This window comes from Rattus norvegicus, chromosome 13 (genome assembly GCF_036323735.1).
Source record: "Rattus norvegicus strain BN/NHsdMcwi chromosome 13, GRCr8, whole genome shotgun sequence".
Taxonomy (NCBI): domain Eukaryota; kingdom Metazoa; phylum Chordata; class Mammalia; order Rodentia; family Muridae; genus Rattus; species Rattus norvegicus.
This window is the reverse complement of record NC_086031.1, coordinates 31,249,589-31,264,326: the sequence shown is the minus strand read 5'-3', so window position 1 is coordinate 31,264,326 and position 14,738 is coordinate 31,249,589.

The window sequence follows — 14,738 nt, the reverse complement described above, 5'->3', positions numbered from 1 at the left end:
TACTGAATTCACCATGTTACTTAGAGTCCGTTCCTTAAAATGTTGTTACATATTGAAAAGCACACTCATACAAGCATGTCCCATTGGGAACTCACTGAATTCGCCTAGAAATTTTGATTCCATTCGTGAAAATTTTTCTATATCCCGAACAGTCCACTTATTACTACTGCGGCCTATTGGGAACTAACCGAATTCACCATGTTACTCAGATTCGGCACACCAAATTTTGATAAATCTTTAGAAGTACGCATATTACAAGAGCCTGCTACTGGGAACTAACTGAATTCACAGAGAAACAGTGTTTCCATTCCTTAAAACGTTGCTCTATCTTGAATAACAAGCTTTTTACATGTGAATCCTATTGGGAACCTACTGAATTCACCATGTTACTTAGAGTCCGTTCCTTAAAATGTTGTTACATATTGAAAAGCACACTCATACAAGCATGTCCCATTGGGAACTCACTGAATTCGCCTAGAAATTTTGATTCCATTCGTGAATATTTTTCTATATCCCGAACAGTCCACTTATTACTACTGCGGCCTATTGGGAACTAACCGAATTCACCATGTTACTCAGATTAGGCACACCAAATTTTGATAAATCTTTAGAAGTACGCATATTACAAGAGCCTGCTACTGGGAACTAACTGAATTCACAGAGAAACAGTGTTTCCGTTCCTTAAAACGTTGCTCTATCTTGAATAACAAGCTTATTACATGCGAATCCTATTGGGAACCTACTGAATTCACCATGTTACTTAGAGTCCGTTCCTTAAAATGTTGTTACATATTGAAAAGCACACTCATACAAGCATGTCCCATTGGGAACTCACTGAATTCGCCTAGAAATTTTGATTCCATTCGTGAAAATTTTTCTATATCCCGAACAGTCCACTTATTACTACTGCGGCCTATTGGGAACTAACCGAATTCACCATGTTACTCAGATTCGGCACACCAAATTTTGATAAATCTTTAGAAGTACGCATATTACAAGAGCCTGCTACTGGGAACTAACTGAATTCACAGAGAAACAGTGTTTCCATTCCTTAAAACGTTGCTCTATCTTGAATAACAAGCTTTTTACATGTGAATCCTATTGGGAACCTACTGAATTCACCATGTTACTTAGAGTCCGTTCCTTAAAATGTTGTTACATATTGAAAAGCACACTCATACAAGCATGTCCCATTGGGAACTCTGAATTCGCCTAGAAATTTTGATTCCATTCGTGAATATTTTTCTATATCCCGAACAGTCCACTTATTACTACTGCGGCCTATTGGGAACTAACCGAATTCACCATGTTACTCAGATTCGGCACACCAAATTTTGATAAATCTTTAGAAGTACGCATATTACAAGAGCCTGCTACTGGGAACTAACTGAATTCACAGAGAAACAGTGTTTCCGTTCCTTAAAACGTTGCTCTATCTTGTATAACAAGCTTATTACATGCGAATCCTATTGGGAACCTACTGAATTCACCATGTTACTTAGAGTCCGTTCCTTAAAATGTTGTTACATATTGAAAAGCACACTCATACAAGCATGTCCCATTGGGAACTCACTGAATTCGCCTAGAAATTTTGATTCCATTCGTGAAAATTTTTCTGTATCCCGAACACTCCACTTATTACTACTGCGGCCTATTGGAAACTAACCGAATTCACCATGTTACTCAGATTCGGCAAACCAAATTTTGATAAATCTTTAGAAGTACGCATATTACAAGAGCCTGCTACTGGGAACTAACTGAATTCACAGAGAAACAGTGTTTCCGTTCCTTAAAACATTGCTCTATTTTGAATAACTAGCTTATTACATGCGAATCCTATTGGGAACCTACTGAATTCACCAAGTTACTTAGAGTCCGTTCCTTAAAATGTTGTTACATATTGAAAAGCACACTCATACAAGCATGTCCCATTGGGAACTCACTGAATTCGCCTAGAAATTTTGATTCCATTCGTGAAAATTTTTCTATATCCCGAACAGTCCACTTAGTACTACTGCGGCCTATTGGAAACTAACCCATTTCACCAGGTTGCTCAGATTAGGAACACCAAATTTTGATAAATCTTTAGAAGTACGCATATTACAAGAGCCTGCTACTGGGAACTAACTGAATTCACAGAGAAACAGTGTTTCCGTTCCGTAAAACGTTGCTCTATATTGAATAACAAGCTTATTACATGCGAATCCTATTGGGAACCTACTGAATTCACCATGTTACTTAGAGTCCGTTCCTTAAAATGTTGTTACATATTGAAAAGCACACTCATACAAGCATGTCCCATTGGGAACTCACTGAATTCGCCTAGAAATTTTGATTCCATTCGTGAAAATTTTTCTGTATCCCAAACACTCCACTTATTACTACTGCGGCCTATTGGGAACTAACCGAATTCACCATGTTACTCAGATTCGGCAAACCAAATTTTGATAAATCTTTAGAAGTACGCATATTACAAGAGCCTGCTACTGGGAACTAACTGAATTCACAGAGAAACAGTGTTTCCGTTCCTTAAAACGTTGCTCTATCTTGAATAACAAGCTTATTACATGCGAATCCTATTGGGAACCTACTGAATTCACCATGTTACTTAGAGTCCGTTCCTTAAAATGTTGTTACATATTGAAAAGCACACTCATACAAGCATGTCCCGTTGGGAATTCACTGAATTCGCCTAGAAATTTTGATTCCATTCGTGAAAATTTTTCTATATCCCGAACAGTCCACTTATTACTACTGCGGCCTATTGGGAACTAACCGAATTCACCATGTTACTCAGATTCGGCAAACCAAATTTTGATAAATCTTTAGAAGTACGCATATTACAAGAGCCTGCTACTGGGAACTAACTGAATTCACAGAGAAACAGTGTTTCCGTTCCTTAAAACGTTGCTCTATCTTGAATAACAAGCTTATTACATGCGAATCCTATTGGGAACCTACTGAATTCACCATGTTACTTAGAGTCCGTTCCTTAAAATGTTGTTACATATTGAAAAGAACACTCATACAAGCATGTCCCATTGGGAACTCACTGAATTCGCCTAGAAATTTTGATTCCATTCGTGAAAATTTTTCTATATCCCGAACAGTCCACTTATTACTACTGCGGCCTATTGGGAACTAACCGAATTCACCATGTTACTCAGATTCGGCACACCAAATTTTGATAAATCTTTAGAAGTACGCATATTACAAGAGCCTGCTACTGGGAAATAACTGAATTCACAGAGAAACAGTGTTTCCGTTCCTTAAAACGTTGCTCTATCTTGAATAACAAGCTTTTTACATGCGAATCCTATTGGGAACCTACTGAATACACCATGATACTTAACGTCCGTTCCTTAAAATGTTGTTACATATTGAAAAGCACACTCATACAAGCATGTCCCATTGGGATCTCACTGAATTCGCCTAGAAATTTTGATTCCATTCGTGAAAATTTTTCTATATCCCGAACAGTCCACTTATTACTACTGCGGCCTATTGGGAACTAACCGAATTCACCATGTTACTCAGATTCGGCACACCAAATTTTGATAAATCTTTAGAAGTACGCATATTACAAGAGCCTGCTACTGGGAACTAACTGAATTCACAGAGAAAGAGTGTTTCCGTTCCTTAAAACGTTGCTCTATCTTGAATAACAAGCTTTATACATGCGAATCCTATTGGGAACCTACTGAATTCAAAATGTTACTTAGAGTCCGTTCCTTAAAATGTTGTTACATATTGAAAAGCAAACTCATACAAGCATGTCCCGTTGGGAACTCACTGAATTCGCCTAGAAATTTTGATTCCATTCGTGAAAATTTTTCTGTATCCCTAAAACTCCACTTATTACTACTGCGGCCTATTGGGAACTAATCGAATTCACCATGTTACTCAGTTCGGCAAACCAAATTTTGATAAATCTTTAGAAGTACACATATTACAAGAGCCTGCTACTGGGTACTAACTGAATTCACAGAGAAACAGTGTTTCCGTTCCTTAAAACGTTGCTCTATCTTGAATAACAAGCTTTTTACATGCGAATCCTATTGGGAACCTACTGAATTCACCATGTTACTTAGAGTCCGTTCCTCAAAATGTTGTTACATATTGAAAAGCACACTCATACAAGCATGTCCCATTGGGAACTCACTGAATTCGCCTAGAAATTTTGATTCCATTCGTGAAAATTTTTCTGTATCCCGAACACTCCACTTATTACTACTGCGGCCTATTGGGAACTAACCGAATTCACCATGTTACTCAGATTCGGCACACCAAATTTTGATAAATCTTTAGAAGTACGCATATTACAAGAGCCTGCTACTGGGAACTAACTGAATTCACAGAGAAACAGTGTTTCCGTTCCTTAAAACGTTGCTCTATCTTGAATAACAAGCTTATTACATGCGAATCCTATTGGGAACCTACTGAATTCACCATGTTACTTAGAGTCCGTTCCTTAAAATGTTACATATTGAAAAGCACACTCATACAAGCATGTCCCATTGGGAACTCACTGAATTCGCCTAGAAATTTTGATTCCATTCGTGAATATTTTTCTATATCCCGAACAGTCCACTTATTACTACTGCAGCCTATTGGGAACTAACCGAATTCACCATGTTACTCAGATTCGGCACACCAAATTATGATAAATCTTTAGAAGTACGCATATTACAAGAGCCTGCTACTGGGAACTAACTGAATTCACAGAGAAACAGTGTTTCCGTTCCTTAAAACGTTGCTCTATCTTGTATAACAAGCTTATTACATGCGAATCCTATTGGGAACCTACTGAATTCACCATGTTACTTAGAGTCCGTTCCTTAAAATGTTGTTACATATTGAAAAGCACACTCATACAAGCATGTCCCATTGGGAACTCACTGAATTCGCCTAGAAATTTTGATTCCATTCGTGAAAATTTTTCTGTATCCCGAACACTCCACTTATTACTACTGCGGCCTATTGGAAACTAACCGAATTCACCATGTTACTCAGATTCGGCAAACCAAATTTTGATAAATCTTTAGAAGTACGCATATTACAAGAGCCTGCTACTGGGAACTAACTGAATTCACTAGAAACAGTGTTTCCGTTCCTTAAAACATTGCTCTATTTTGAATAACTAGCTTATTACATGCGAATCCTATTGGGAACCTACTGAATTCACCAAGTTACTTAGAGTCCGTTCCTTAAAATGTTGTTACATATTGAAAAGCACACTCATACAAGCATGTCCCATTGGGAACTCACTGAATTCGCCTAGAAATTTTGATTCCATTCGTGAAAATTTTTCTATATCCCGAACAGTCCACTTAGTACTACTGCGGCCTATTGGGAACTAACCCATTTCACCAGGTTACTCAGATTAGGCACACCAAATTTTGATAAATCTTTAGAAGTACGCATATTACAAGAGCCTGCTACTGGGAACTAACTGAATTCACAGAGAAACAGTGTTTCCGTTCCGTAAAACGTTGCTCTATCTTGAATAACAAGCTTATTACATGCGAATCCTATTGGGAACCTACTGAATTCACCATGTTACTTAGAGTCCGTTCCTTAAAATGTTGTTACATATTGAAAAGCACACTCATACAAGCATGTCCCATTGGGAACTCACTGAATTCGCCTAGAAATTTTGATTCCATTCGTGAAAATTTTTCTATATCCCGAACAGTCCACTTATTACTACTGCGGCATATTGGGAACTAACCGAATTCACCATGTTACTCAGATTCGGCACACCAAATTTTGATAAATCTTTAGAAGTACGCATATTACAAGAGCCTGCTACTGGGAACTAACTGAATTCACAGAGAAACAGTGTTTCCATTCCTTAAAACGTTGCTCTATCTTGAATAACAAGCTTTTTACATGTGAATCCTATTGGGAACCTACTGAATTCACCATGTTACTTAGAGTCCGTTCCTTAAAATGTTGTTACATATTGAAAAGCACACTCATACAAGCATGTCCCATTGGGAACTCACTGAATTCGCCTAGAAATTTTGATTCCATTCGTGAATATTTTTCTATATCCCGAACAGTCCACTTATTACTACTGCGGCCTATTGGGAACTAACCGAATTCACCATGTTACTCAGATTCGGCACACCAAATTATGATAAATCTTTAGAAGTACGCATATTACAAGAGCCTGCTACTGGGAACTAACTGAATTCACAGAGAAACAGTGTTTCCGTTCCTTAAAACGTTGCTCTATCTTGTATAACAAGCTTATTACATGCGAATCCTATTGGGAACCTACTGAATTCACCATGTTACTTAGAGTCCGTTCCTTAAAATGTTGTTACATATTGAAAAGCACACTCATACAAGCATGTCCCATTGGGAACTCACTGAATTCGCCTAGAAATTTTGATTCCATTCGTGAAAATTTTTCTGTATCCCGAACACTCCACTTATTACTACTGCGGCCTATTGGAAACTAACCGAATTCACCATGTTACTCAGATTCGGCAAACCAAATTTTGATAAATCTTTAGAAGTACGCATATTACAAGAGCCTGCTACTGGGAACTAACTGAATTCACAGAGAAACAGTGTTTCCGTTCCTTAAAACATTGCTCTATTTTGAATAACTAGCTTATTACATGCGAATCCTACTGGGAACCTACTGAATTCACCAAGTTACTTAGAGTCCGTTCCTTAAAATGTTGTTACATATTGAAAAGCACACTCATACAAGCATGTCCCATTGGGAACTCACTGAATTCGCCTAGAAATTTTGATTCCATTCGTGAAAATTTTTCTATATCCCGAACAGTCCACTTAGTACTACTGTGGCCTATTGGGAACTAACCCATTTCACCAGGTTACTCAGATTAGGCACACCAAATTTTGATAAATCTTTAGAAGTACGCATATTACAAGAGCCTGCTACTGGGAACTAACTGAATTCACAGAGAAACAGTGTTTCCATTCCTTAAAACGTTGCTCTATCTTGAATAACAAGCTTTTTACATGTGAATCCTATTGGGAACCTACTGAATTCACCATGTTACTTAGAGTCCGTTCCTTAAAATGTTGTTACATATTGAAAAGCACACTCATACAAGCATGTCCCATTGGGAACTCACTGAATTCGCCTAGAAATTTTGATTCCATTCGTGAATATTTTTCTATATCCCGAACAGTCCACTTATTACTACTGCGGCCTATTGGGAACTAACCGAATTCACCATGTTACTCAGATTCGGCACACCAAATTTTGATAAATCTTTAGAAGTACGCATATTACAAGAACCTGCTACTGGGAACTAACTGAATTCACAGAGAAACAGTGTTTCCGTTCCTTAAAACGTTGCTCTATCTTGTATAACAAGCTTATTACATGCGAATCCTATTGGAACCTACTGAATTCACCATGTTACTTAGAGTCCGTTCCTTAAAATGTTGTTACATATTGAAAAGCACACTCATACAAGCATGTCCCATTGGGAACTCACTGAATTCGCCTAGAAATTTTGATTCCATTCGTGAAAATTTTTCTGTATCCCGAACACTCCACTTATTACTACTGCGGCCTATTGGAAACTAACCGAATTCACCATGTTACTCAGATTCGGCAAACCAAATTTTGATAAATCTTTAGAAGTACGCATATTACAAGAGCCTGCTACTGGGAACTAACTGAATTTACAGAGAAACAGTGTTTCCGTTCCTTAAAACATTGCTCTATCTTGAATAACAAGCTTATTACATGCGAATCCTATTGGGAACCTACTGAATTCACCAAGTTACTTAGAGTCCGTTCCTTAAAATGTTGTTACATATTGAAAAGCACACTCATACAAGCATGTCCCATTGGGAACTCACTGAATTCGCCTAGAAATTTTGATTCCATTCGTGAAAATTTTTCTATATCCCGAACAGTCCACTTAGTACTACTGCGGCCTATTGGGAACTAACACATTTCACCAGGTTACTCAGATTAGGCACACCAAATTTTGATAAATCTTTAGAAGTACGCATATTACAAGAGCCTGCTACTGGGAACTAACTGAATTCACAGAGAAACAGTGTTTCCGTTCCGTAAAACGTTGCTCTATCTTGAATAACAAGCTTATTACATGCGAATCCTTTTGCGAACCTACGGAATTCACCATGTTACTTAGAGTCCGTTCCTTAAAATGTTGTTACATATTGAAAAGCACACTCATACAAGCATGTCCCATTGGGAATTCACTGAATTCGCCTAGAAATTTTGATTCCATTCGTGAAAATTTTTCTATATCCCGAACAGTCCACTTAGTACTACTGCGGCCTATAGGGAACTAACCGAATTCACCATGTTACTCAGATTCGGCACAACAAATTTTGATAAATCTTTAGAAGTACGCATACTACAAGAGCCTGCTACTGGGAACTAACTGAATTCACAGAGAAACAGTGTTTCCGTTCCTTAAAACGTTGCTCTATCTTGAATAACAAGCTTTTTACATGTGAATCCTATTGGGAACCTACTGAATTCACCATGTTACTTAGAGTCCGTTCCTTAAAATGTTGTTACATATTGAAAAGCACACTCATACAAGCATGTCCCGTTGGGAACTCACTGAATTCGCCTAGAAATTTTGATTCCATTCGTGAAAATTTTTCTGTATCCCTAAAACTCCACTTATTACTACTGCGGCCTATTGGGAACTAACCGAATTCACCATGTTACTCAGTTCGGCAAACCAAATTTTGATAAATCTTTAGAAGTACGCATATTACAAGAGCCTGCTACTGGGAACTAACTGAATTCACAGAGAAACAGTGTTTCCGTTCCTTAAAACGTTGCTCTATCTTGAATAACAAGCTTTTTACATGTGAATCCTATTGGGAACCTACTGAATTCACCATGTTACTTAGAGTCCGTTCCTTAAAATGTTGTTACATATTGAAAAGCACACTCATACAAGCATGTCCCATTGGGAACTCACTGAATTCGCCTAGAAATTTTGATTCCATTCGTGAATATTTTTCTATATCCCGAACAGTCCACTTATTACTACTGCGGCCTATTGGGAACTAACCGAATTCACCATGTTACTCAGATTCGGCACACCAAATTTTGATAAATCTTTAGAAGTACGCATATTACAAGAGCCTGCTACTGGGAACTAACTGAATTCACAGAGAAACAGTGTTTCCGTTCCTTAAAACGTTGCTCTATCTTGTATAACAAGCTTATTACATGCGAATCCTATTGGGAACCTACTGAATTCACCATGTTACTTAGAGTCCGTTCCTTAAAATGTTCTTACATATTGAAAAGCACACTCATACAAGCATGTCCCATTGGGAACTCACTGAATTCGCCTAGAAATTTTGATTCCATTCGTGAAAATTTTTCTGTATCCCGAACACTCCACTTATTACTACTGCGGCCTATTGGAAACTAACCGAATTCACCATGTTACTCAGATTCGGCAAACCAAATTTTGATAAATCTTTAGAAGTACGCATATTACAAGAGCCTGCTACTGGGAACTAACTGAATTCACAGAGAAACAGTGTTTCCGTTCCTTAAAACATTGCTCTATCTTGAATAACAAGCTTATTACATGCGAATCCTATTGGGAACCTACTGAATTCACCAAGTTACTTAGAGTCCGTTCCTTAAAATGTTGTTACATATTGAAAAGCACACTCATACAAGCATGTCCCATTGGGAACTCACTGAATTCGCCTAGAAATTTTGATTCCATTCGTGAAAATCTTTTCTATATCCCGAACAGTCCACTTAGTACTACTGCGGCCTATTGGGAACTAACCCATTTCACCATGTTACTCAGATTCGGCACACCAAATTTTGATAAATCTTTAGAAGTACGCATATTACAAGAGCCTGCTACTGGGAACTAACTGAATTCACAGAGAAACAGTGTTTCCGTTCCGTAAAACATTGCTCTATCTTGAATAACAAGCTTTTTACATGCGAATCCTATTGGGAACCTACTGAATTCACCAAGTTACTTAGAGTCCGTTCCTTAAAATGTTGTTACATATTGAAAAGCACACTCATACAAGCATGTCCCATTGGGAACTCACTGAATTCGCCTAGAAATTTTGATTCCATTCGTGAATATTTTTCTATATCCCGAACAGTCCACTTATTACTACTGCGGCCTATTGGGAACTAACCGAATTCACCATGTTACTCAGATTCGGCACACCAAATTTTGATAAATCTTTAGAAGTACGCATATTACAAGAGCCTGCTACTGGGAACTAACTGAATTCACAGAGAAACAGTGTTTCCGTTCCTTAAAACATTGCTCTATCTTGAATAACAAGCTTATTACATGCGAATCCTATTGGGAACCTACTGAATTCACCAAGTTACTTAGAGTCCGTTCCTTAAAATGTTGTTACATATTGAAAAGCACACTCATACAAGCATGTCCCATTGGGAACTCACTGAATTCGCCTAGAAATTTTGATTCCATTCGTGAAAATTTTTCTATATCCCGAACAGTCCACTTAGTACTACTGCGGCCTATTGGGAACTAACCCATTTCACCAGGTTACTCAGATTAGGCACACCAAATTTTGATAAATCTTTAGAAGTACGCATATTACAAGAGCCTGCTACTGGGAACTAACTGAATTCACAGAGAAACAGTGTTTCCGTTCCTTAAAACGTTGCTCTATCTTGAATAACAAGCTTTTTACATGTGAATCCTATTGGGAACCTACTGAATTCACCATGTTACTTAGAGTCCGTTCCTTAAAATGTTGTTACATATTGAAAAGCACACTCATACAAGCATGTCCCATTGGGAACTCACTGAATTCGCCTAGAAATTTTGATTCCATTCGTGAATATTTTTCTATATCCCGAACACTCCACTTATTACTACTGCGGCCTATTGGGAACTAACCGAATTCACCATGTTACTCAGATTCGGCAAACCAAATTTTGATAAATCTTTAGAAGTACGCATATTACAAGAGCCTGCTACTGGGAACTAACTGAATTCACAGAGAAACAGTGTTTCCGTTCCTTAAAACGTTGCTCTATCTTGAATAACAAGCTTTTTACATGTGAATCCTATTGGGAACCTACTGAATTCACCATGTTACTTAGAGTCCGTTCCTTAAAATGTTGTTACATATTGAAAAGCACACTCATACAAGCATGTCCCATTGGGAACTCACTGAATTCGCCTAGAAATTTTGATTCCATTCGTGAATATTTTTCTATATCCCGAACACTCCACTTATTACTACTGCGGCCTATTGGGAACTAACCGAATTCACCATGTTACTCAGATTCGGCAAACCAAATTTTGATAAATCTTTAGAAGTACGCATATTACAAGAGCCTGCTACTGGGAACTAACTGAATTCACAGAGAAACAGTGTTTCCGTTCCTTAAAACGTTGCTCTATCTTGAATAACAAGCTTTTTACATGTGAATCCTATTGGGAACCTACTGAATTCACCATGTTACTTAGAGTCCGTTCCTTAAAATGTTGTTACATATTGAAAAGCACACTCATACAAGCATGTCCCATTGGGAACTCACTGAATTCGCCTAGAAATTTTGATTCCATTCGTGAATATTTTTCTATATCCCGAACAGTCCACTTATTACTACTGCGGCCTATTGGGAACTAACCGAATTCACCATGTTACTCAGATTCGGCACACCAAATTTTGATAAATCTTTAGAAGTACGCATATTACAAGAGCCTGCTACTGGGAACTAACTGAATTCACAGAGAAACAGTGTTTCCGTTCCTTAAAACGTTGCTCTATCTTGAATAACAAGCTTATTACATGCGAATCCTATTGGGAACCTACTGAATTCACCATGTTACTTAGAGTCCGTTCCTTAAAATGTTCTTACATATTGAAAAGCACACTCATACAAGCATGTCCCATTGGGAACTCACTGAATTCGCCTAGAAATTTTGATTCCATTCGTGAAAATTTTTCTGTATCCCGAACACTCCACTTATTACTACTGCGGCCTATTGGAAACTAACCGAATTCACCATGTTACTCAGATTCGGCAAACCAAATTTTGATAAATCTTTAGAAGTACGCATATTACAAGAGCCTGCTACTGGGAACTAACTGAATTCACAGAGAAACAGTGTTTCCGTTCCTTAAAACATTGCTCTATCTTGAATAACAAGCTTATTACATGCGAATCCTATTGGGAACCTACTGAATTCACCAAGTTACTTAGAGTCCGTTCCTTAAAATGTTGTTACATATTGAAAAGCACACTCATACAAGCATGTCCCATTGGGAACTCACTGAATTCGCCTAGAAATTTTGATTCCATTCGTGAAAATTTTTCTATATCCCGAACAGTCCACTTAGTACTACTGCGGCCTATTGGGAACTAACCCATTTCACCATGTTACTCAGATTCGGCACACCAAATTTTGATAAATCTTTAGAAGTACGCATATTACAAGAGCCTGCTACTGGGAACTAACTGAATTCACAGAGAAACAGTGTTTCCGTTCCGTAAAACATTGCTCTATCTTGAATAACAAGCTTTTTACATGCGAATCCTATTGGGAACCTACTGAATTCACCAAGTTACTTAGAGTCCGTTCCTTAAAATGTTGTTACATATTGAAAAGCACACTCATACAAGCATGTCCCATTGGGAACTCACTGAATTCGCCTAGAAATTTTGATTCCATTCGTGAATATTTTTCTATATCCCGAACAGTCCACTTATTACTACTGCGGCCTATTGGGAACTAACCGAATTCACCATGTTACTCAGATTCGGCACACCAAATTTTGATAAATCTTTAGAAGTACGCATATTACAAGAGCCTGCTACTGGGAACTAACTGAATTCACAGAGAAACAGTGTTTCCGTTCCTTAAAACATTGCTCTATCTTGAATAACAAGCTTATTACATGCGAATCCTATTGGGAACCTACTGAATTCACCAAGTTACTTAGAGTCCGTTCCTTAAAATGTTGTTACATATTGAAAAGCACACTCATACAAGCATGTCCCATTGGGAACTCACTGAATTCGCCTAGAAATTTTGATTCCATTCGTGAAAATTTTTCTATATCCCGAACAGTCCACTTAGTACTACTGCGGCCTATTGGGAACTAACCCATTTCACCAGGTTACTCAGATTAGGCACACCAAATTTTGATAAATCTTTAGAAGTACGCATATTACAAGAGCCTGCTACTGGGAACTAACTGAATTCACAGAGAAACAGTGTTTCCGTTCCTTAAAACGTTGCTCTATCTTGAATAACAAGCTTTTTACATGTGAATCCTATTGGGAACCTACTGAATTCACCATGTTACTTAGAGTCCGTTCCTTAAAATGTTGTTACATATTGAAAAGCACACTCATACAAGCATGTCCCATTGGGAACTCACTGAATTCGCCTAGAAATTTTGATTCCATTCGTGAATATTTTTCTATATCCCGAACACTCCACTTATTACTACTGCGGCCTATTGGGAACTAACCGAATTCACCATGTTACTCAGATTCGGCAAACCAAATTTTGATAAATCTTTAGAAGTACGCATATTACAAGAGCCTGTTACTGGGAACTAACTGAATTCACAGAGAAACAGTGTTTCCGTTCCTTAAAACGTTGCTCTATCTTGTATAACAAGCTTATTACATGCGAATCCTATTGGGAACCTACTGAATTCACCATGTTACTTAGAGGCCGTTCCTTAAAATGTTGTTACATATTGAAAAGCACACTCATACAAGCATGTCCCATTGGGAACTCACTGAATTCGCCTAGAAATTTTGATTCCATTGGTGAAAATTTTTCTGTATCCCGAACACTCCACTTATTACTACTGCGGCCTATTGGAAACTAACCGAATTCACCATGTTACTCAGATTCGGCAAACCAAATTTTGATAAATCTTTAGAAGTACGCATATTACAAGAGCCTGCTACTGGGAACTAACTGAATTCACAGAGAAACAGTGTTTCCGTTCCTTAAAACGTTGCTCTATCTTGAATAACAAGCTTATTACATGCGAATCCTATTGGGAACCTACTGAATTCACCATGTTACTTAGAATCCGTTCCTTAAAATGTTGTTACATATTGAAAAGCACACTCATACAAGCATGTCCCGTTGGGAACTCACTGAATTCGCCTAGAAATTTTGATTCCATTCGTGAAAATTTTTCTATATCCCGAACAGTCCACTTATTACTACTGCGGCCTATTGGGAACTAACCGAATTCACCATGTTACTCAGATTCGGCAAACCAAATTTTGATAAATCTTTAGAAGTACGCATATTACAAGAGCCTGCTACTGGGAACTAACTGAAATCACAGAGAAACAGTGTTTCCGTTCCTTAAAACGTTGCTCTATCTTGAATAACAAGCTTATTACATGCGAATCCTATTGGGAACCTACTGAATTCACCATGTTACTTAGAGTCCGTTCCTTAAAATGTTGTTACATATTGAAAAGAACACTCATACAAGCATGTCCCATTGGGAACTCACTGAATTCGCCTAGAAATTTTGATTCCATTCGTGAAAATTTTTCTATATCCCGAACAGTCCACTTATTACTACTGCGGCCTATTGGGAACTAACCGAATTCACCATGTTACTCAGATTCGGCACACCAAATTTTGATAAATCTTTAGAAGTACGCATATTACAAGAGCCTGCTACTGGGAAATAACTGAATTCACAGAGAAACAGTGTTTCCGTTCCTTAAA